General features: G+C 35.2%; 1 long non-coding RNA gene and 1 pseudogene across 1 annotated transcript; one reads left to right on the top strand and one right to left on the bottom strand.

Moving 5' to 3' along the window:
* Positions 1-174: 174 nt before the first annotated feature.
* Positions 175-2,939, bottom strand: LOC145563812 (uncharacterized). The gene is made up of 2 exons (XR_014094615.1): positions 1,025-2,939; positions 175-362 (listed from the first exon to the last, which is right to left on the bottom strand). It is a non-coding gene; the product is annotated as an uncharacterized LOC145563812 (long non-coding RNA).
* Positions 2,940-9,569: 6,630 nt separating this feature from the next.
* Positions 9,570-22,215, top strand: LOC145565062 (protein CHROMATIN REMODELING 35-like; annotated as a pseudogene).
* The last annotated feature ends 1,402 nt before the right edge of the window (positions 22,216-23,617 follow it).

Raw genomic sequence — 23,617 nt, 5'->3', positions numbered from 1 at the left:
CTAAAGACTCGACCAAGCCTCGAGTATCATCTCAGCAGGCTGTAGAACCAAAATAGATCAAGCATTCAAGCAACATCCACAACAATAGGAGAAACACGGGTCAGAAAGGCCTGTAGATCATTTATCATTGACATAAGGAGTAGGGGGTTGTGATAGTAGGGGTTTCATAACTAATTGTATGAAATTAATAAAGGGTAGGACAACCCTTATCAGCATTAATTATATGAAATTAATCAAATTATCAGCGTAATCCAACTAGTCTCGATACATTCTAGAGAATTCAATTTAAAACAGTCCGAGGCCTAAGCAAAACTCGAGAAAATCTTCCTTGAAGAAGCCAGAAATCACCAAGCACCTAGCACCTGAAAACATCAACAATTAAAAATTAAAAAAATTCATTTATATGTTTGGATAATAACTTAAGAGGGAAAGGGAGGGAAGGGAATAAGAGTGAAGGGAGAGGAAAGGAAGGGGAGGGAGAAGTCAAGAATGTATTTTCCTTCCAAATCTCTCCAACAATCAAAGGATTTGGTGTATTAAAGGAGGGAAAATGCATCCTTCCATTTCCCTTCCCTTCCTTCCCTCCATGTGTTATCCAAAGAAGGGAAGATGAATCCCTCCCCCTTCCCTTTTCCTCCATTTCCCTCTATCCAAACAAAATTCCAAGACTACGCTTCCATATATTTCACAAAAAATCAGACAAAAGAATCATAAACAAAAATCAATATTGACCCTAACGAGGACCCTATTGATAATTTCTAACCTATAATCTAAACAAAAATCATGGTACTCCTAATCTAAGAGATTACTACTTATCTCCACCATGCTAGCCTACTGAACTCAATGAGCATTAGCAATCTGGGTATCTGTACGAAATAGATAAAGCCAAAAAACAGGAAATATTGGAATTAGAAATCCTAAATGATTTGGAGCAACTAAAAGACCCTGAATCAATATCAATGATGATAGAAAAGTGAAAATAATTTGAAAATTGATAAAACAGAACAGGGGAAAAAAATGCTACCATTAATCTTATTAAGGATCAATTCCATCTGGTCTTCTGGAGTATGGTCTAGAAAAACACTGGCCTTATCTGGATTCTCAAGCTCCAACTCATGTACTACATTAGTCCAAACATCATACCTCAGCCTGTAGTGTCGCACTAATTCACTGTAGGCCGCACGTAAAGCTGCGCTCCGCTAATCTTCAGGTGATGCGTCACAACTTGCTGTGGTGCGGGGTCTGCACCGTGGCCTAATGCGTGACCTACTACTACTGGCTTCACCGCTTGCCCCAAAGTCTGCAGGGGCCCTTGGCGCTTTAGGGACAGGGTCTCGTTGGAATACATAAATAATGTTCCTGTCCTCAGGAGTGTTTTGAGTAGTACCCTGCCAAGCACAAAGATATATGAGTATTATTGCAGCCAAGATACAAACATGCAACTAATGAGTGTACAAGATTACTAACCAAGCAAAAGCAAAAAGAAACACTCAATGACATAAAGACAGAAGTCAAGGGAGTCAAAAACCAAAAGAACCATAAAATAGAGAAGGGGAGCATCATCATAGCAATACAAAGTGACTAAGTGAGGATTAAAAAGATACTGTAACTCCATAAGAGAATGAACTAGTGCATAAACAAAAAAGAAAAATGAATAACAAACAAACAATAACAGAAGAGGAGAAAAACATGATGACTCATGGAGGCTGAAAAAAAGCAATATGGAAAACAATACCAGACATAATAAATGCAACAAAATGTACTTGAAGAATGATCTCATTATATTCGAAGGTCAGAAGCCTTATATAGGCTAGTTCATATTCAAGATGAAAACAACTTGAGTAAACAACATAATCAAGAGGTCAAAGAAAATAAATGGACAAATAAAAAGGTGATCTAATATGATATAGGCCTATGGCAAAGTATCCACCACAACTTTGATTAGACACTCACCATCATGAAGCCAAAGATAATAAATGGGCAAATAAAAAAAAGAAATAACAAGCCAAGCTTTCGATTAATACAACCGTTAAAACCATCTTGCTAGGTAAAAATCAGAAGACCATTTAGCTTATTCAACATCATATTAATGGGCAAAGGAGCATGAGCATATATTACGGAGTAAACAACATAAAAATGTACAGAGAAGCATAACTATTTACTTCATATACAAAATTCAACAAAATATGAAGATAACAAATTCCAAAGAAGAAAAATAATCAGACATAATATCATATTGAGATTACAAAGATAAACAAAATATATAATTACTAAAAAACGAAATTGATTTATCACAAAGCACTAGAAATGTACTCAGGAAGATGAACTGAAGCATATAGTAATCAAAAAGAGGAGACATAAGAGTACAGAGCTCCCTGGGTGTCAAATGAATTGATCCAGCCATAACCCCTATCCATCAGAAATATGCAATTAGCCCTATGCTCTTGAGAAGACACAAATCAATTACTATATAAAAGAGCCCAAATGAAGAATATCATGAATATCCAACAAGCCCTATCAGGCTATCAGGCACATGGATCCCCAATTGAGAGCAAGAACCCTTAAATCCCCGAAATGGAAATTGGGGGCAAATAATTTCAAATCCTCCTAAAATAAATTGGGGGAAATTACTCCTAGTAGACCTAACTATATGATGACAAATAAACCATGAGAAATAAAAGAGCATCAGGCGACATGGATCGAGAACATCGAGGTCAACAAAAGAAAAAAATTTGAGAGCAAATTGAAATAGACGATGACCCATAGGGAAGTCTTGGGATTACATCTGAAGAGAATAGATACGTAACTATGGGATCTGAGAAAATTTTGGCAAGAAAGATTTCCGGGTATGAAATTAAGAAATATACCCAACTTATGCAGAGGAAAAAATACAAACAGAGGGAGAAGTCATTCAATTATGGCTATATCAAGGAAGAAGAATCGAGAAGAAAGAATGCAGCAAGAAGTGAGCATGAATGGGAACCACTAGTGCTGTCAAATTTCAAACCGAAACCGTTTAACTGCCCGAAACCGACCGACCCAAATGAGAACCGAACCGATTAAAAACCGATTTTTTTGAAACCGAAAACCGACCCGAACCGTATTTTAGTAAACCCGAAACCGAATCGACCCGAATAATGTTAAACCGTATAAGAACCGAACCCGTTAACAAACCGAACCAAATATAAACCGAACTGAAAGAAAACCGAACCGAAAAAGAACCGAACCGTATCTAACCCGAAACCGGTTCTAACCCGAAACCGTTTAAACTGGCAAAAAAACCGCTTACACCGAACCGTTAGCAAACTGCTACCCGTTTGCACCGAACCATTTAAAAACCGAACTGTTTGTAAACCGAACTAGTTATAAACCGAACAGTTTATGATTCAAACCGCTTCTAAATCGAACCGTTTACAAACTTTTTTATAAAATTAAATGGATTTTTTTTTGACGGGAATATAATTAAATGGATTAAATATTAGAAATCTTAGAATATTTTTTTTAAAATAGCAAGGCAAATCATTCATTAAGGATAATCAGTGTTCACAAACAAGAGCAAAACAAGCAGGCTCAGGCCCTGCCTCAAACTATTAGCAACACTACTGCCTCTAGTCATGTATATAAATGATTAGATAAGAAGCATATAATAACCTAATTGTAAACACAGTAATACATTAATACACTAACTCTTATAATCTATTTCGTAATAAACTAGTAAGATCAGTATGACTAAACTTGAAACAGAACATAATATGTATTTATAAAATCAATGAGAATTTGTTTATAATATGATGCCTAAATAGTAAATATGAAATGATTCGCGACTTTATATAAAACTTGTGAATGCAAAAGGTTAGCAAGTACTATCAAATTTCAAACCAAAACCATTTAACTGCCCGAATCCAAACAACTCGATAAACATTTTATTTTTTGAAACCGAAAACCGACCCGAACCGTAATTTAGTAAACTTGAAATGGAACCGATATGAATAACGTTAAAGTGGTTAAACCATCGAAAAACCGAACCAGTTATAAACTGAACCGAAAAAGAACCGATTCAGTTAAAAACTGAACCGAAAAAGAACCGAACCAGTTATAAACTGAACCAAAAAAGAACCGAACTGTTTTTTAACCCGAAACTGTTTGAACCGGGATAAAAACCGTTTGCACCGCACCGTTAACAAACCGCAACCCGTCTGCACCGAACCGTTTACTACCCGGACTGTTTACAACCCGAACCGAATTAAAACCGCTTAAGAATAAACCGAAACCAAATCGAACCGATAACTATTTAAACCAAACCAAAACCGACCCGTGAGACAATTAAACCGATTCCAAACCGACCCGATTGAATACCGAACCGATTTCAAACCGAACCGAAACCGAATTGTCAAACCGTTTTGACAGTGCTAGGAACCACGGTAACATCAACACTCGTAACAGCAGAAAACTATCCTAAGCCTGTTGTTATGCTCACTTATTTTAGAAGGACAAGGGTAAGGAAGTACTTCAGCAACAGAATTAGTAACAATTTTGGGGGAAGGGTAATAGATGTAGACACAAACAACACTAGACACAAACTCATCACCAAAGCCCTATCATGTCTTAATACCACCTTATAGTCACGGAATTTTGCCTCGAAAAATCTGGTTCTTTCCTTACAATCTTCAGCGGTGATACCAGATGTGATAGACCCAAAGTTGGGCCAGCCCATTAAGGTTTATCACCGAAGGTCCAAGAAGGGTCAAACTCGTGAGTTGGGTCAAGAGCACAAGCAAATCAAATTCAACGGTAACCAGCAGGAGCAAGCAACAGAAATAGAGGAGCAAGAGATGCAGTAGCAATTGTCAAGGAAGCCAAATTGGGAAAGAGACAAGCTTGAAAAGGATGAGACACCACTTTTGTAACCATGGCAAAAAGGGTGATGTTCCCTAAGCCTTGTAAGTCAACTAGTATTAGTTTTAGGGTATGTTAGTGCTTGAGTATAAATGGTAAACTAGTTAGTAGTAGCCGTTTCATCCAGAAATTGTGTAGAATTCTCATGAGAGTTGTGGCCTAAAGCTACTTAGAGAGTAATAGCCTCAAGCTATTGTTATCTTGTATTCCTTTGACTTTTAATCATCAATCAAACTACTCAAGCTTACCCCTAATTCGTGTTTAATTAATATAATACAATCGTGTGAAAATCGGTCTTTGACAACTTGGTATCAGAGCAGGCAGTATATTAAATTCCTTTAAGGAATCTTGAGGGGTATTATAAGTAGGGCTTTGCACCGGTCCAAAACCGGACCGGAATGGTGCAAAAAGTATGGACCGGAATCAACCGGTCCGGGTTCCGGTCTGGACCGGTTTTTCATGTCCGGTTCGGTTTTGGAGCGGTTAGACCAGTTTTTTCAGCTTTTAACTTATTTGATTATTTTTATATTTTAAATTTTAAAATTCTAATTTCTAAAAAATTATAATCAACATATTTTAATATTTTGGGAAAAAAATTTCTAGGGATTTTAGAAAAATCAAACATAAATTTCATATTTTTAACCAAAAAAATAAATAAATAAACATAATTTCGAGGTTTCCGATCCGGACCGGTTTTTACCTAACCGGACCGGAAAATCGTAATCACATATTTTTAAGGATCGTGGACCGGAATCAATTGGTCCAGTCCGGTCCGGTTTCCGGTCTCAGTCCCCTTTTGCACACCCCTAATTACAAGTGTCTTGAAGCAAAGGGTAATAATTAAACATAAGATGATTAATTATTCAACCAAGAGTTACAAGAGGTTGTAATTAGTAAAGAGTTTATTCACCTTTAAAATATAACTATTATTGATAAGGCCTCCGTCTACTTAGTAGTTACATAGAGATTGGATCTTGGAATCACTTAATTTATATGGGACTAATTGAATTTCGTGTTTAAAGTTACCGTTTACAGTAAAAGGTGCTTTATTTTAAACATAAATTAATTGAACTTTGTCTTTTATTCTGATTGTAGATGAATTGTAACGACGCCTCTTATCCTCCTATTAAATTGAGCACCACTCTTAAACTGTCAAACTTTTGAGAATGGGAAAGGGAAATCAGAAGTGTTCTGAACCCCCTAGGATTGGTGTATCCATTAGATAACCCTTATACCAAGTCACCTTTCCATGAACCATACCCCAGAACAATATAGTAAGCTTTTGGATGATTACCATTATGTCACCAGTATAATTCTAAACTCCATACCCAAGGGTTGGACTAGAAGGTTTAAGACTTATGAGCCTCACATGATCATCCAACATCTGTTCGACATATGCAGGGGTGTATTGCGCGCTTATAATGGAAGACCTGACGTGAATTATGCTAGGAATATATATATATATATATCCTGCTATGTTAATGGAAGGCCTGACGTGAATATGGTGTAGAATGAAATCAGGTAATTCAGATATTCGATCAATACAGTCTATTCCCTCATCATCCATATCTCTATCTAAATAGCCAAATAATTAAATCTTCCAATTCTCAAGTTAAGTTACTCAGACCCCAATAATTCTGTAATCCCTACCAAAATTTTTAGAGACAGTCAAATTCCAAATAAATTATTAAATTACCCCCAACAAATTCAGATTATATAAATACATACACAAATGTACTCCTTAATATTAATGCCATATATATAATTAACTTAGAGACATGAAAAATCCAGATAAATTAATAAAATTACCACAACAAATTCAGATTAGATAAGAACTGCAAATCTACTCCTTATATTAATACAGTATCATTTATATAATTAATTAAAGACATGCAAATACCATATAAACTAGTAAAATTACCACAACAAATTCAAAGTATATAATAAAGGCAAATCTACACCTTAATATTAATACTTTAAACGGATTTTTTTTTGAAACAATATCAATACTTTTATAATTAACTTAAAACATGAAAATTCCAGATAAAATAGTAAATTACCACAACAAATTCTAAAAATCACAAATCTACTCCTTAATATAATACCATTCATGTAATTAACAAAGGAGAACACAAAATAGTTTAGCTTGAACTCAAATTGTAAATTAATTATAATAATAATAAAATTAAAAAAAAAAAGTGAGGCAAATGAATGCTTTAAATTCACCAAATTATCATCTAAGAGAGAAGTTAGGGTTTTTTTTTTTCCAAAAAAAAAATAAATTGTTTTGGGCTAGAAATCAAATAATTACCAATTAGTTTATAATCATTATTCATATACAATAATTAAATTATGCAATTAGTAAAATAATCGGAAAAAAAGTAACATAAATATGTAAACACTAACCAGAATAAAAATAGCTGCAATTAGTTTCTGTTAAGAAGAGTAGAACGCCATCATGATAGAGTTATGAGAAAGGTTATGAGAAAGAGAATGTTGGAAAGCTTAATTATATTGATGTAATTCCATGAGTATATATAGTACATAAGTATGCAATATAATACGACTAGACACATTAGAGTACTTGTCTAGGTACATTAACTAAGAATAAGGGATATCTTTGACCATCAACCTAAAGAGTAAATTAAGGAATAAATCAAGGGATCATTATCCTTTACACGCCCCCGCAAGATGGACGTCCAGAATGAGAGGCCGATCTTGATTATAATTCGCAAATCTTGTTAGGAAGTGAAGTGTAGGTGATGTGAGAAGGGTTGCATCGCATTGTGATTCTCCGGGAGGGTTTGGAGAGAGGGGAGTATTAGAAGTAGTTTTTTTTTTTTTTTTTTTTTTTTTTTTTTTTTTTTTTTTTTGTTGCTAGCATGTGCTTGCAACATATGGGAGAAGAATAAAAATATAGGGTTTCCTTCATAACTATTGAAGGCGAGATAGAAAAAAAAATATGATGGTGTTGATGGTGGTTTAGAACGGAAAGAATGTGATGTTTCTCCATAATGATTTTGGAAAAAGAATTTCATGTTTGGCAACACTTGGTAGGTAAACTACGGGATGCCGAAAAGGGATTGTTTCTCCGGAAGGGGTTTGGAGAAAAAAAAAATTGATAATTGACATCTCTTGGTATACAAAATACGGGGTGTCAAAAGAGTTGAGCGAAGTGTGATTTTGGTTTGAAGCTTTCCAGGAAGGAAGTTTGATATGGTCACCATCATTTGTCGGCGTCGGCAAAGGGTTTTGATAGTGTAACCATGGTAGTAGCGGAAGCAAGAAAAGATGGATCAAAAGCTCATGATACCATGATAGAGTTATGAGAAAGGTTATGAGAAAGAGAATGTTGGAAAGCTTAATTATATTGATGTAATTCCATGAGTATATATAGTACATAAGTATGCAATATAATACGACTAGACACATTAGAGTACTTGTCTAGGTACATTAACTAAGAATAAGGGATATCTTTGACCATCAACCTAAAGAGTAAATTAAGGAATAAATCAAGGGATCATTATCCTTTACACATCAATGAAGGTATAGAATCAGAGAAGTAGAGCAACTTGATCAGCTGTAAAAATTGGAAGTGGAGTGAAGATAGTATGAAATGTTTTTACTAAAAAATATCCAAGTTCAAAATATCCAAGTTACTAAGAAGATATGGGTTTTAGCTTCTTTGAGAAGATATGGGTTTTAGCTTCATTGAGAAGATATGGGTTCTCATGAACTGAATTGAATTGAACTGAACTTATTACGGATTTCTGAGCGGCTGCACAAGCACTTCATAGGACAAGGGACATGAAGAACTTCTTGAAAATAAACAGGTGGGAATTGTTTTACCCCGGAGGAAAGAGCCAACTCTATGGTTTCCAAGCTAAGAAGGATATGGGCCTTATGAATTTAATCGTCATTGTCAAGGTTTTTTTACCTTTCGTTGGAGCCCTAAGAAATAAAAAGGAAATCTTAATGACAGTTAAAGGACTCCCGAGCATGAACCACAGAGGTTTGACTTAAACTATATAAAAAAAAATGATCAGGGCCAATTTCATTTATCTATTTTATTATGGCCCAATCCATAAATGAGATCACCGATTCTCAATTCAAATTCATTTGGTATCAATAGCCCAGTCCAGTTATTGTGGCTCCTCATTCGTCTCCAACCTCTTCGTCTTCAACAACGCCAATTTCGCGATCTATAAAGCCTGCTTCCCTTCTTCAACCGGTTCGTCGGTCTTCTCCTGTGTTGCCAGACTTTATTTATTTATGTTATTTTATAAATTTATTAAATCTTTGTTATTATTGGGTTAATTTTGAGTAACTGTGTGTTTATTGGCATTATTTAGCTTGGTTTTATTTAGCTTTGTTAATCAAGGCTCTTAAGCAAGGACAGTGTAAATTTTATTTGATTAGGCAAATCACAATATTCTATTAAGACATTAATAATACAATAATCAAGCAAATTGTTCTTCTCACGTTCATGTTTGTCAGTTTGTTTAAATGTTTATTTGTTTGTTTCATTTGTTTTGGTTTAATTTGTATGTATGTTTCATATGTTAAATTGGTTTAATTTTGAATACAATACATGTGTATTATACTAGCTAGTTTATGCAAAGTATTATGGCAGTTGTGAATCTAATTGTAGATAATTGTTTTTATTGTAGAAAATGTTGAGGGTTGGTAATAAAATTCCCACTCTTTGTAAGACTTACAAGAATTATAAAGACGATATCAAAGAGATCATTAATGGAGCTATAGAGTCTAACGAGGATGGTAGTTATCTTCTTCGGCTATTAAAGATTGCCGAAGGAATTGATGAGAAAGATTTAAATTCTGTAACTGATTTGATTGAAGTGGTGTTGGGCCACTATAGTGTCATACATGATCCGTGTAATGCCCCGTATTTTTATGTACTTTTTATAAAGTATTTAAGTATTAATAAAATGTATTGTTAAGAGCTCAAGTATTTTAATTAAATATTTTAAAGGGTTATAGTATTTTAAGTATAAGGTTTTATAAAAGTAAAATATATTTTGGACCAAACGTTTATTAATTATTGGGTAATGTAAATTATTCCTACATACTCTTATTGGAATAACCCATTCCAAAACCCATAACTTAAGCCATATCCCATAACTTAAGCCCACATTTTTATAAGCCCAAATTTAACCCTACACTCCCTAATCTATAAATACTCCATGAATCCCCAAAAATTTCCCACACAAAAAGGTTAGTCTTATTTTCTTTCTCCTTTATTTTATTAATTTGTGGTTTTGATTTTATTGTTTGAAATTAATTTAATTAGTATCAAATTGTATTTTGATGATTAAAATTTATAATTTCAGATTTTATAAATGTCATAATTTTCAGATTTTGTAAATTTTATAACCTAGGGTTTTTAATTATTGAAAATCATGATTTTAGGGTTTTTATGAACAATTGATTTAGTGCTTTTATAGTAATGATGTTTTGAAATTTTGGTGATTATAACTAATGATTAGATTAACTTAATTCCAGATTATTTTGAACACGTAAATTCGTGTTTTAATTTTTAGATTTCCGTTCGTTAATATTAATCCCGTTTTAATCCCGATCAGGTTCTGAACTCATCTGATTTTGATAAAAAAAAGTAATGTTTTCCATGTGGAAACAACGTTTTAAGAAAGACTCACTACCTTTGGTAATGAGCACCACCCTCTAGTGGCCAAATTCAGCCTCTAAATATGATTTTCGGGCAGTTTTTTTTTATTTTTAACGAAGTTTTTTTTATGCTTCTAAACCTATAAAATAATTATGGTGAGTATTTTGATTGAAAAAGCTTTGAACTTTATATTCTAACTTTAAAAATAATTTTCAGATTTCATACCTTTTATTTTGAAGCCTCTAATTGCATTGAATTGATATATTTTTGGGTTTTTAACACACTAACTTGCTATATAATGACTATTTCAAGTAATTATGCTTATGGGGTTATTTTATATACTTAAAACAAATTTCCAGATTTATTTACCCACTTTAAAGTTGCTGTAATTTTAATTGCTTTGGTATTGATTTATTTCTAATTGTTTGGTTTAGGAGGGGACTTTGTAGAAGGCAACTTCTAGTTTTAAAGTGGCTAATCGAATTGTTTACTCAAGGTACGTACAAGTTACGAAACCTTGCTTGTAGGTGCATGTTTAAGAACGGATTGAGAACTTAGTATCATGTATAAGATTGACTGGGTTAAATTGTCTGGTTATACATTGTGAATTTCAAATGATGTGCACTAGTTTATAATGCAAGTATTATGTGTGCTTTAATTATGCAAGGTGCGCTTAAAGGCAAAGGTATGTGATTGGTGTAAAGATCAAATTATTACTCATTCATGATTATGTAAACAGGATGAGTAAAGGAGAGATTCAAGTCTTGTAAGATGAGGTTAAGGATTTGGGGTGCCTTATGCACTCAAGGTGTTTATACACCGAGGTAGTAATGGAATAATTAATAAATGTTGTTTATCACTAATAAATCAAGAATCTAAATTGAGAATTTGCCATGTCTGATTGAATTGTTTGGGATGTTTGTATTGAAATGTATATGAGTCATCACCAAGTCTAAACCTGTAAATCACGTAAAGTGTAAGATGGATGAGCAATAAAACTCTGGAATGGTGCACATCTAGAGTAATGACAATCAGGGGTTGGGGTACATGGGGTATTAGCCGTGTACTTTTATTGAGGCCGTCTGATCTACGAGTCTCCTCTTTCAAATATTATTTTTCTAAAACTAGGAGTTAGGTGAGATCTCATACTAACTACGGTCACGGAGTCGCGCCCGTGGTCGTTGGATGTTTATTGATGTTTCCGAAAGGAGGCATGGGGTTTTTCTTTATTGATGTTCCAAATGGAACATGGGTTGGACAACCTTGTCTATTGCTAAATCCAATGAACTAATTAAATGAGTCAGTCAGTATCCATTAGTGAGGTCTTAATAAATTTAATAGCCGAGTCATGAATTGAGTCTATATTTAATGATGCTTGTGCTTGATTATTAGTAGCATGTTAGGTATTTTCTTAATTTGATTTCGCAGCTTGTATGTGCTCAGCTTTGCTGACTGCGTGCTTTTGTGTGTGTCTTTCTTTGGTCATGGCCTTCGCCTTTCAATGACCCTGTAACGATCCAATTTTTACACTTGTAATATTGGGGAGCAGAATAACCACAGGTTCTTACACATGCAGCATTCATCAGGGTTGTGGGATCTTGAGTAGAGAGTTGGTTGTTTGCATTTTATTTCTTTGGCAAGTTTGAATTTATTTTAATTCGATTTTATTTGACACTAATTCCTTTGGGTTTGAATTTATTTGAACACTGAATTTAATCACTTACTACTTTTATTGGGTTTTAAATAAGGGCCTTAATGGTTCCAACTTGTAATACTTATTTTGATTTAATTCCTTTGTTTTGAGGTTTATTTAAAACTGTTTTGGTTTTCCGCTGCTAATTTCTGAGATAGCCTTAACGTTTGAACACGTGGCGGTAGCACGCCAATAATTCTCTTGAAATTGTTCAGGTTATATACGGTTTCTCACAGGTTTTTAAGAGAGAATTATTGGGGTGTTACAATCCGGTTGATGCCTATGGGTTCGTTTTTCACAACGATATCATAATGAACCCTACTTTAGAGGATATCCTCTATCTGACTCGCTTGCCTATAATTGGCAAGCCAGTGATCCCTGATGATAGCCGTGACCCCAGGCCTTTCGTCGAGTTTTCAGGGATGAGATCGTAAACTCACTTGGCATAGCTGGTAATTCAGCTTTTCCTTTATCTAAGTTGGACATAATTGCAAATGTTAATGCATGCGCGAGAGAGAAAAGGTTAATTGCGGTCCTATTAAATATTATACATTGCATCATCATCCCCTCCCATGATGGCCACACGTGAGTTCATACGTCCAGTTTGTAGAGGACTTTAAGAAGGTGAACAACTATGCATGGGGAGAACACTTTTGTTAATCTCGATTACGGCATGAAGAATTACAAAATAAAGGATTTGAATAACGTTAAGGGATTCACTTCGATCATTGTGGTAATTTTCTCCTCTTGAATTATGTTTATATATATATATATATATATATTATCTTTAGTTTATTCTCCTCTTTAATTTATATTTGTTTGACTAATTATTGTACTAATTTATTTTGCGAGGCCTTCTTTCTATATCGCATTCCTAAACTCCAAGAGGCATTTGGTATTAGTGTTTAGAAATGAGTACACCAACACTTCTCCTGAGCCCAGTATTAAATGCACTGCGTGGGGTCTGCCATATCAAGAGGGGCATAGACAGGAAGTCGCAAATTGTTTTCGACCACCAAACTAATGAGGTAATGGGATTTAACTTTGTCACTTGTTAGTGTAATAATTTTAGGTTTTGATTTTGTGCTTTTTTTTTTTAGGGTAAATAAGTATTATATACCAAGGAAGATGAACTATATGATCACAACAAAACACAACACTTAACTCACAAAATCTCCTGACCTGCTGATGAGAGAAGTGATTTTGAAAGTTACCCTCAGATGTTCTGAAACTGGCAGGCAAATGCTAGTTGTAGATCCTAGGGTTCTCCCAGTTTCTCCTAGTTAGATTTTTAGTTTTCTTTGTTGTTAATCTGGTTATGTTGTAAGTAGTTTAGCTGGTTAATCGCTATGGTTTCAAGCAAATGTTATTTTTTGTCTTTGGCTGATTCTATGGCTTAGTTGGGTTGTTGCTGTCAGGGCATGTCCTGGACAGTTTGGTTAATTTGTGGGATTGGGTTTTGATCAAATGGCTAGTTGATTTCAAACACAAAACATTCATGTGTAAGAGATTATTGATTAAAAAAACAAGAGAATTATGGGTGTGAAAGATGTGATATGATTGGAGTATTTTATAATTTGCTTAAACTTCTTCACTTGTTAGTGTAATAATTTTGGGTTTTGAATATTGCTTAAATAGGATATTGTATGGCAACCATATGCCCCAGAGATGTTGAGGTTGGAGTTAGTTGAACATCTCCACTACAAGACTATCATGGCTCCACTGTTTTGCTTCAACTTTGTGGTGAATCATGCACCACAACTTTTCGCTAAACAGTTTCAGGAGTTCGATGATTACTTGAACAGGCGAGCGGCCCTTCTTGCTATGGGGAATCATCTCAAACTAATCAAGATGAAAGAAAACAGTGGCAACGAGCCTCAAGATTTCAAGAAACACTATAAAACTGAACTCCAATCACGGTACAACCGTAAGTGTGAAGGGAAACTTTCTTACCCCCATCCTTACCCTCGAACTCTACTCCGCCAAAACTCACCAACCAAACTACCACTACCAAACTCATCAACCAACCCAAACCCCGAAAATAACTCACCACTACCACTACCAAACTCATCAACCAACCCAAACCCCGAAAATAACTCACCACTACCACTACCACTACCACCACCACCAACACCAACACCACCATTACCATCACCACTACCACCACCATCACCCCCATCACCACCACCACTAACACCACCACCATCACCAGAAAACTCCTGCCAAGAAAACGCCAGCCAATCTTGGAAGAAGGGAAGTAAGAGAACCTGTTGTTTAGCTTCATTAGCTTCTCCTGCCAATCTTCGAAGAAGGGAAGAATGCGACCCCTAATATATACATATCCTACAAACCATGTCAATGCTAACAATAAAAAAACAAGAAAAAGGAGGTGACAGGTATGTGACTGCTCAACCGCACTTTAAATTGCCCCCTACAAACTGTCCCCTGTAAAATTTGCCATGTTTCTCCATTTTCATCTTTGAATTTTTCATTCATATCCAATCATCATTCACTTTTGTTTTCTATACTCTGTTGCATATCTATAATTTGCCTTGAATTCATTCTTTTGAACTTTTGTCGTTGGGTACTGGTACGCTGTGTAATTTTTTATTCAGATATATGGTCGATTTCTTCAAAAAATATTTTCTTAGTCCAAAATTTTATTTGGTGTGAACTAACTCTGAATTGGTTGTAGATTGTTTGGAGTAATAAGGGTTTGTAAATGAATTATTTTTTAAGACTGAATGAATTAGTTCTTTCAGAATTTAGGTTGGTTTTTCATATGTATACGACATGTTTGTTGAAATTCTTATGTGACATGTTTTTTTTTTTTTTTTTTTTTTTTTTTTTTTTTTTTTTTTTTAAGATTAGTTAAGCTTGTATTGTGCTGTGATTTGAAGAAAACTTAAATATTTTGAGAAATAACCATTGTGTTGATCTAAAATGTTAGTAAATATTGAAAGGAAATAGGAACTCATGTTGGTATTTACTTATGTTCTAAGTTGTAAAAATCCATTGCGTTTGGGACAAATAAGAATTTAGAATGTCATGTTCCAACATTAGACTTATAAAACTTAGAGCATGTAGCTTTGAAGATCTGCACTTCTTCAAGATTAGGTACATATATATGGCCGTAAGGTAACTTAGCAATTTTTTTGGTCGATTCAACTGCATTTGCACATGAATCAGCCACTTCTTTCACAAAAGGGGATGTATAAGTCCACTATTGACGGCTTAGCAACTCCAAGATACCAAACATGGCCACCAATGGAACCCACGCACCGAGTCATGCTTGCATGATGTGTGATTGTTGAAATGTTGAGCTTTCAACCTTTAAGCTACATAATATGAAATTTGGCATTATTCATGAATAGAATGTTAGCTAAATTTGCAGAGAATTTTGTAAGGCAAGTTAATTACCAGCTAGATGTTTGAGATTGCAAGGGTGTGTGATGCTCTTAAAATAGATTATTCATGAACAATAAAGTAGTTTATTTTTCTTAAGTTTTACGACAAAATGTTAAATTAGTTTACATTATATTAAGCCTATAATATTTTAAAGTAACTCTTAACCATATGATTCTCAAACTCTTGCTTAAAATTTATATACTAGGAGTAAAACACAAAAATAGATGCAAGCTCGTGCGTAGAACGGGCTAAAAGACTAGTTTGCTTTAATTACTGGGCTAATTTGCTTTAATGTGACTGATCTTATGTGGCTTTTTTTTACTTTGCTAAATTGCTTTAATTACTGGGCTAATTTGCTAATTTTTTTTAAAGCAGTTGGGACTATCAAAGTGGGCTACTATTGTGGAGCTACTGCTCTAATGCTGATGCGGATGAAGATGCTGATGTTGATGCTGATGCTGATGCGGATGCGGATGATGATGATGATGTATGATGATGATGATGGATGATGTATGATGTATGATGTATGATGATGATGATGATGGATGATGATGATTTGGGAGAAGAACTTACCAATTATGTAAGGGATCAGCTAAAATTTGAAACCATGAGTTTTCACATAATGATGACACTTAGGATTTTACAATTGCCGCCACCTAATCAACTTTCTATCATAAGTTTAATGCCACATGTGTTCATACTCCATAAAGCATTAAAAATACTCAATTAATCTAACTTAAGTTAACCGTAATAATATGTAACCATAAATTACTTAAATGGTTATATTATTACTAGAAGTTTGTGTGTCATAGGACTAATTGGTTCTTTAATGCTTATAATTAGTTATAATTATTTTATTTGGTTAGGTTACTTAATTCATTATAAAGGGAGACCAAAACATCGTATTACCATAGTAATATTAAGAAAAAGAAAAGTAAAAAAGAGAGTTGCGTCGTCTATTATGTACTACTTCGCACTTATAGGGTTTTAAAAGGAATACAAAAAATGATAGCTTCTCATTGTTCCATCTCATAGAATATAATCATGTATGACATGTAACATTTTAAAGTAACTTCTTCTTATCGATCTCTTGCTCTTATGTCTACCCACTCAAACAACAAATATTATTATTATCAACAAACCCTTTCTTTTCTTATATGGAGTATTAGTTACAACGTTCAATCTAATCACAATTATAAAAAATAATATCATCAATTGATCTTATTTATTTATTTATATAAAATATTAACAAGTTCTTCATATGTAAATTTGGTATACCCCCAACATATTTTGCCTGTTCATTTTTTATTTCTTATCATATCATCATTTTTCTCTATTGTTATAGACATATAATAATATATAATAAAAATTTCAAGATGACTTTTTTCTTTGTTTTATTTTTAACCAATTAAGTATAAAGCAAACTGTGTAGTTAGGGAGTAATTAAGGAGTGAAGAATTAAGTAATGAAAAAGGCATTGAAGCAAAGTGTGAAACGTGGCATTTAAAACGGGAAGATAAGAGATGTGTGACACGTGTCATTTCGGGTCTATGTTGGTGACTAGGTATTGATTTCTTTTCCTTGAGATTCTCTTTTGATTGTGATGAGTTGTTATAAACATAATTCCTCCTATTGACGAGCTTCTTAATGATGAAGGTTATGGAGGATTAATGTCACATTAATATTGATCGTTACAAATAAAGTTGTAACTGACAAATTATTATTATGGTGTTATGGTGCTTGTAACTTTTCTATATACAAATGTGTGCTTGTCAATATTTATAGAGATCAACCATCATCAACTCACATTATCCTCCTCTTGAGCAAGAGTTTGTGTGACTCTAATCCCTTGCACTCAAGTACATGAGTGTGTGGGAGTGATGTTAACTTGGGAAATGAATCGGCCGTAACGTTTTGTACCTCGGACAAGCCGAATCTCGTTTTTAAGGCAGTGGCCTAGTTTCCATGACTTCACATACCATTTCTATCTACATTAGGTGTTTTTTTTCCTTATAGATTTTCCTTGTATCCTTGATATATCCTATATTTCCAACAAGTTAATCTGATTCCTTTACATTGAAAGTCAAAGCTATATGTTCTTGAACACCTGTGTCTTTTCACAATAGAATTATTCTTCAGCGAAATACCATATCTTGTGCATCAGATCCGTCAGTTTGGACACATTTTTTTTGGCATATTATTACTACCGATCCAACTATTCTTCTTTATACAGCGAGCAAGGAAAAATTCTTATCACCAAATGAACCTCAATATATCAAAGAAAACATTCCAAATGACGCTCTTCCTGATTGGTGTAAGCTATTGGGCATGAATGAAGGCGTAACTGAAGTTTTAGCTCATGCAAAGCACATAAAACAGATGAAACATCACCACATGGAAGGCTTTATTTCTGCTCAGGCACTTGGTATCCGAGAAACCACAAGGTTGCATTTTGGCCCATGCCCCTGGCTCGGGAAAAACATTCATGATCATATGTTTCATGCAAAGATATCTTGCTAAGTATCTTTCTACCAGGCCATTAGTAGTCCTCCCCAAAGGAATCTTAGGCACATGGAAGAACGAATTTCAGAGGTGGCAACTTGATGAAATTCCCCTGCATGATTTTTACTCAACGAAAGCATCGAGTTGTTCACAACAGCTGATTGTTTTAAGGTAGTGGGCTGAGCAAAAGAGCATTCTTTTTCTAGGGTATAAACAGTTCTCTTCCATTGTGACTGGTGATGTTACTAGCAAAGAACAGGCAGCATGTAAAGAGATTTTAGTAAGAGCTCCGACAGTCCTGATATTGGATGAGGGATATACGCCAAGGAATAAATACACCGACATGCTGTACTCACTAACCCAAGTTCAGACGCCAAGAAAAGTTGTACTTTCAAGCACCCTTTACCAAAATCATGTCAAAGAAGTCCTTAACATTTTGAACCTTGTTCAGCCTAAGTTTCTTAAGTCAGAGCGTAATTGTGTAATATTTTCGCGTATCATGAGCAAAGTTGAGATTTCTAGGGTCAGAAAACAGTTGACAAGGGCAGGGGATGCTGCTTTTTATGAATTAGTTGAGAATACACTGATTAACGATGAAAACAAACAAAGGAAAATAGGGATCATAAAAGATTTGCGTGAGATGACAAGTCATGCTCATCACTACTATAAAGGGGATTTTTTTGATGAGTTACCGGGGCTTGTAGACTTCATGGTCTTGCTCCATCTTAGCCCTAAGCAAAAGGATGAAGTCGATGAGATGAAGAAATTGAAGGAAGGAAAGTTCAAATGTAGCTCTTTGGGTAGTGCAATATCCGTGCATCCCGTGCTGAAGCAGTTTTTGGGAAACAATAAGGAAAGCAAGCATGATGGTAAGATTACGAGTAATGATCATATGGATCAAATGATCAAGAGGATGAATCTTAAAGACGGGGTGAAAGCCATGTTCTTCCTCAACTTGTTACGTTTATGTGAAATTGAGAAAGAGAAGTTGTTAGTGTTCAACCAGTATCTCCTGCCTTTGAAGTTCTTAGAGAGATTAGCAGTACACGACAGGGGTTGGAGCATCGACAAGGAAATATTCATGATAACAGGAGATTCAACTCTAGAACACCGTTATTGGTCCATGGAACAGTTTAACAACTCACCTAAATCTAGGGTGTTTTTTGGGTCGATTAAGGCATGTGGGGAAGGAATATCACTTGTCGGGGCATCACGTGTCTTGATACTCGATGTTCATCTAAACCCTTCTGTTTCTTGGCAAGTAATATGCCGAGCATTCAGACCTGGTCAATAGAAGAAGGTTTTTACTTATAGATTGGTTGCAACTGATTCTCATGAAGAGGAAGACCATTCAACTTTTCTCAAGAAAGAGTTAATATCTAAGATGTGGTTTGAATGGGATGAATTCTCTAAGAAGGATTTAGCACTCGAGTCCATTGATTTGGAAGATTGTTGTTATCATTTTTTTGCAGAATCCCCTACTCAGGAAAGACATAAAAGCTTTGTACAAAAGGTTTGCAACATTCTCTCAAACATTTAGCTATGTTATATATGTAATATAATCAAACAAATGCATACTATCTTATGTCTACTTTTCGCAGGTAATATGAAGTAGCAAACCTACTTTCGAGAACCTTTGAGGTACACCTAATGCTGTAGTCCTCCATTATTTGAACATTTACTTCATATTTAAGCACTTCCCATTGGCAAGTTTCTTTTAAAGAGTAATTGTTTTTTCCCCTTTCTTTTGGGTTGGGAGAGAGGGTGTGGTTGTGGATGATAACTAATGCTTTATGTTTACACGAATTTTGATCTTGAATTATGCTTGAAACCCTAAACCTTAAAACCCTATCTTTGCATGAATTTTTTTTCTTGAACTTTGTTGAATTTTGGTCGAACTTTGTTGAATTTTGCTCATGGCCTCTCTAACCCTCATCTCTCGAGTGTCCCACCTTTGGGGATTAAGGTTAGGAAAAGGAAGGAAAGAAAGGAAAACCAAAGATGGTGTTGGTAAGGTTGATTCCGGCTTGGTTGGTGGCAGCTTCGCCGATGAGACATTGCGTTTTGTTGAAGGCAACTCAAGACGGCGTCATACGATTTCCAACGTCGTTGGTGATAATCTCGACACGGTCGTACTGCGGTTGCCATGTCCCTCTTCCACCATCTTATCAATTTCTTCTTTTGATAACTTTAAAGTGTGATTGGTAATGGTTAGTTTATTTTTATTTCAAGTGCTTTTTTCCTCAGCTGTCATAGTTAGGATTCCGTCCTTATCAAGGGGACAACCTACACATGCGTGGGGACATGGAAACCGTAGCATGACCGTGTCGAGATTATCACCAATGACGTTGGAAACTGTACGACGCCATCTTGGGTTGCCTCAACGAAACACAACGTCTTATCGGTGAAGCTGGCACCAACCAAGCTGGAACCAATCCTACCAACACCATCTTTGGTTTGCCTTTATTTGCTTCCTTTTCCTTTTGTTTAGGGTTTTATATGTTTACTGTTGTAAACCAAAAAAATTAATCAAGTATTGAATATTAAAATTTAAAATTTTTACTTCAACTTAATTGTAATGCAATTGAGTTCAGGAGAAGTTGAAGCGTATTTGAGAAGATAGTCTTGGTTATAGATACCATGAAAAGATGATGATACCAACACTATATCTCTATCATTTTCTGAATTTGGGAAAATGACGAATAATACAAATGAGAAAAAATGGTCGGCGATAAGAATTGATCTGGGGACAACCTAAACGTGCGTGGGGACATGGAAACCGTAGCATGACCGTGTCAAGATTATCACCAACGACATTAGAAACTGTACGAAGCCATCTTGGGTTGCCTTCAACGAAACACAGCGTCTCATTGGCGAAGCTGCCACCAACGAAGCTGGAACCAACCCTACCAACACCATGTTTGGTTTGCCTTTCTTTCCTTCGTTTTCCTTTTGTTTAGGGTTTTAATGTCAACATAATATTTTATTTTAATCTTTGGCGCCGTCGAGATCATCACCAACGACTAACGAAAACGTACAGTGCCGTATGTTGCCTTCACAGAATCTGACTGCCTCGTTGGCAATGTTGCTAAGAGCCAAATTACTATCAACTCCTCCAACACTATCTTTGGTCTCTTCTTTCATTTTATTATAAAGTATTGAATATCAATATTATGTTACACCTAGGTTACCCCACCACCCTAGATTAGATAAACAACCCTTGTTCACCAAAACCACCCTAGGTTTCTAAGATTGGCAGTGTATTAGGGTGATACTTGGTTGAGGACAAGAAGTATTAACGTGGGTTTGTACCTTGGCAGTATATCAGGATGATACTTGGCTGAGGAGAAGAAGTATTAACGTGGGTTTGTACCTCTTTGCTTATTCATCACCTCATTGTTTAAGTATTAACGTAGGTTTTTACATGATTCTCAATTGTTTTTATGTGTTAGTATCTTTTCTATAATACTAATTTCTGATAGTATCTTTATCTTTGTAATAGTACCATGTATCTTTATCTTTCTCGACCACCATTGTAATCTCTCGTAATACAACCATACCAGATCTTTCAGATTGAGACAAAGAGGTACAAGACATACTAGAACTAGCTCTTTGTTATTTTCTGGTGTTATGTGATACCATGTTCGCCAATATCATCATGAATGTTGAGCAATAAGTGCTTGAAGGATACCAAGCTTAAGAAGGGTGTCATGATATTGATGATGTGGTCCTTGTTGGAGGATTAACTCGAATTTCGATGGTACAAGAGTTGTTGTAGGATTTTTTTCATGGTAAGGAGCTGTGTAGAGGCATTCATCTAGACAAGGCTGTTGCGTATGGTGCTGCTTTTCATTCTGCTATCTTGGCTGGCATGGATAATAGTAGCACGACTAATGAAGTGCTTGTGTATGTTACTCCTTTATCACTTGGTGTTTCAATTGCTTCGGGTGACTTAAGTTTTATCATTCCTAGGAACACACCAATCCCTGCAACGATGGTGCAAGAATTTTCCACTTACGACGATGACCAACCTAATGTAGAGATTTGTGTGTACGAGGGTGAGATCTGAGCAGAAACATCCTCAACAAGCATCAGCAACATCATCAACAAGCATCCTTGGCAAGCATCATCATCTGATGCAGCTAAGGATGGAGAAAATATATAGCAATGTCAAGCTCATCAGGGGCATCGTCTTAAAAAATCTCCACCCTAGGATTCTGTCAACGTATCTACTCAAAGTGTAGTAGTTCTGGAAGTTGTTTTGACAAGTTGTACACTTTTCTCTTAATTTAGAGGGTGGATGTGTGCTTGAATTTTCTAAGATTGGCAGTGTATCAGGGTGATACTTGGCTGAGGACAAGAAGTATTAACGTGGGTTTGTACCTTAGCAGTGTATCAGGGTGATCCTTGGCTGAGGAGAAGAAGTATTAACATGGGTTTGTACTTCTCTGCTTATTCATCAACTCATTGTTTAAGTATTAACGTGGGTTTGTACTTCTCTGCTTATTCATCAACGCATTGTTTAAGTATTAATGTGGGTTTTTACATGATTCTCAATTGTTTTTTATGTGTTGGTATCTTTTCTATAATACTAATTCCTGATAGTATCTTTATCTTTGTAATAGTACCATGTATCTTCATCTTTCTCGACCACCATTGTAATATATCGTAATACAACCATACCAGGTCTTTTAGATTGAGACAAAGACGTCCAAAACATACTAGAACTAGCTCTTTGTTATTTGATGGTGTTATGTGATACCATGTTCGCTAATATTATCATGAATGTTGAGCAATAAGTGCTTGAAGGATGCCAAGCTTAAGAAGGGTCTCGTTAGATGATGTGGTCCTTGTTGGAGGATTAACTCAAATTTCGATGGTTCAAGAGTTGTTACAGAATTTTTTTCATGGTAAGGAGTTGTGCAAAGGCATTCATCCAAACAAGGCTGTTGCGTACGGTGCTGCTTTTCATTCTGCTGTCTTGGCTGGCATGGATAATAGTAGTGTAGGGAATATTTCAAGCATTAACCCCAAGCTTGAACCCCACTGTGATCATACACTTAAGCATGGTGGCGTCCAAAGGGAAGGAAGCTAGAGCAAAAGAGTCGCCAACAAGTTTTAGGAACCTGTAAACCGTTCACAAGGTGAAGATTACACCCCTTAACGATCCATGAGATCGTCAACTCCAAAAGGTCTTGAACCAAATAGGGTTCGGGGATGAAGGTACAAATCCAACCTAAAAGAGATTGAACTTGCCCTAATAATAGGCCTCTACTTTATTCTTCTCGTATTCATGTGCGCTTTCTGACTAGCATGCAATCAATAGGTTAACCCTAAATCTGTTTATCTATGTTGGTTGAATATTAATGCACAAGCAAAACTATTATTGGCGATCACTTGAATTATAATCATATTAGCCTAAACAAGATTATTAATTATCTTATTAAGCGTGATTACAAGTACAAATTCCC

Source organism: Chenopodium album, chromosome 10 (assembly GCF_948465745.1).
Source record: "Chenopodium album chromosome 10, dcCheAlbu1.1, whole genome shotgun sequence".
NCBI lineage: Eukaryota > Viridiplantae > Streptophyta > Magnoliopsida > Caryophyllales > Amaranthaceae > Chenopodium > Chenopodium album.
Note: the sequence above shows the minus strand (reverse complement) of the source record. Positions and strands in the feature narration are given on the sequence as shown.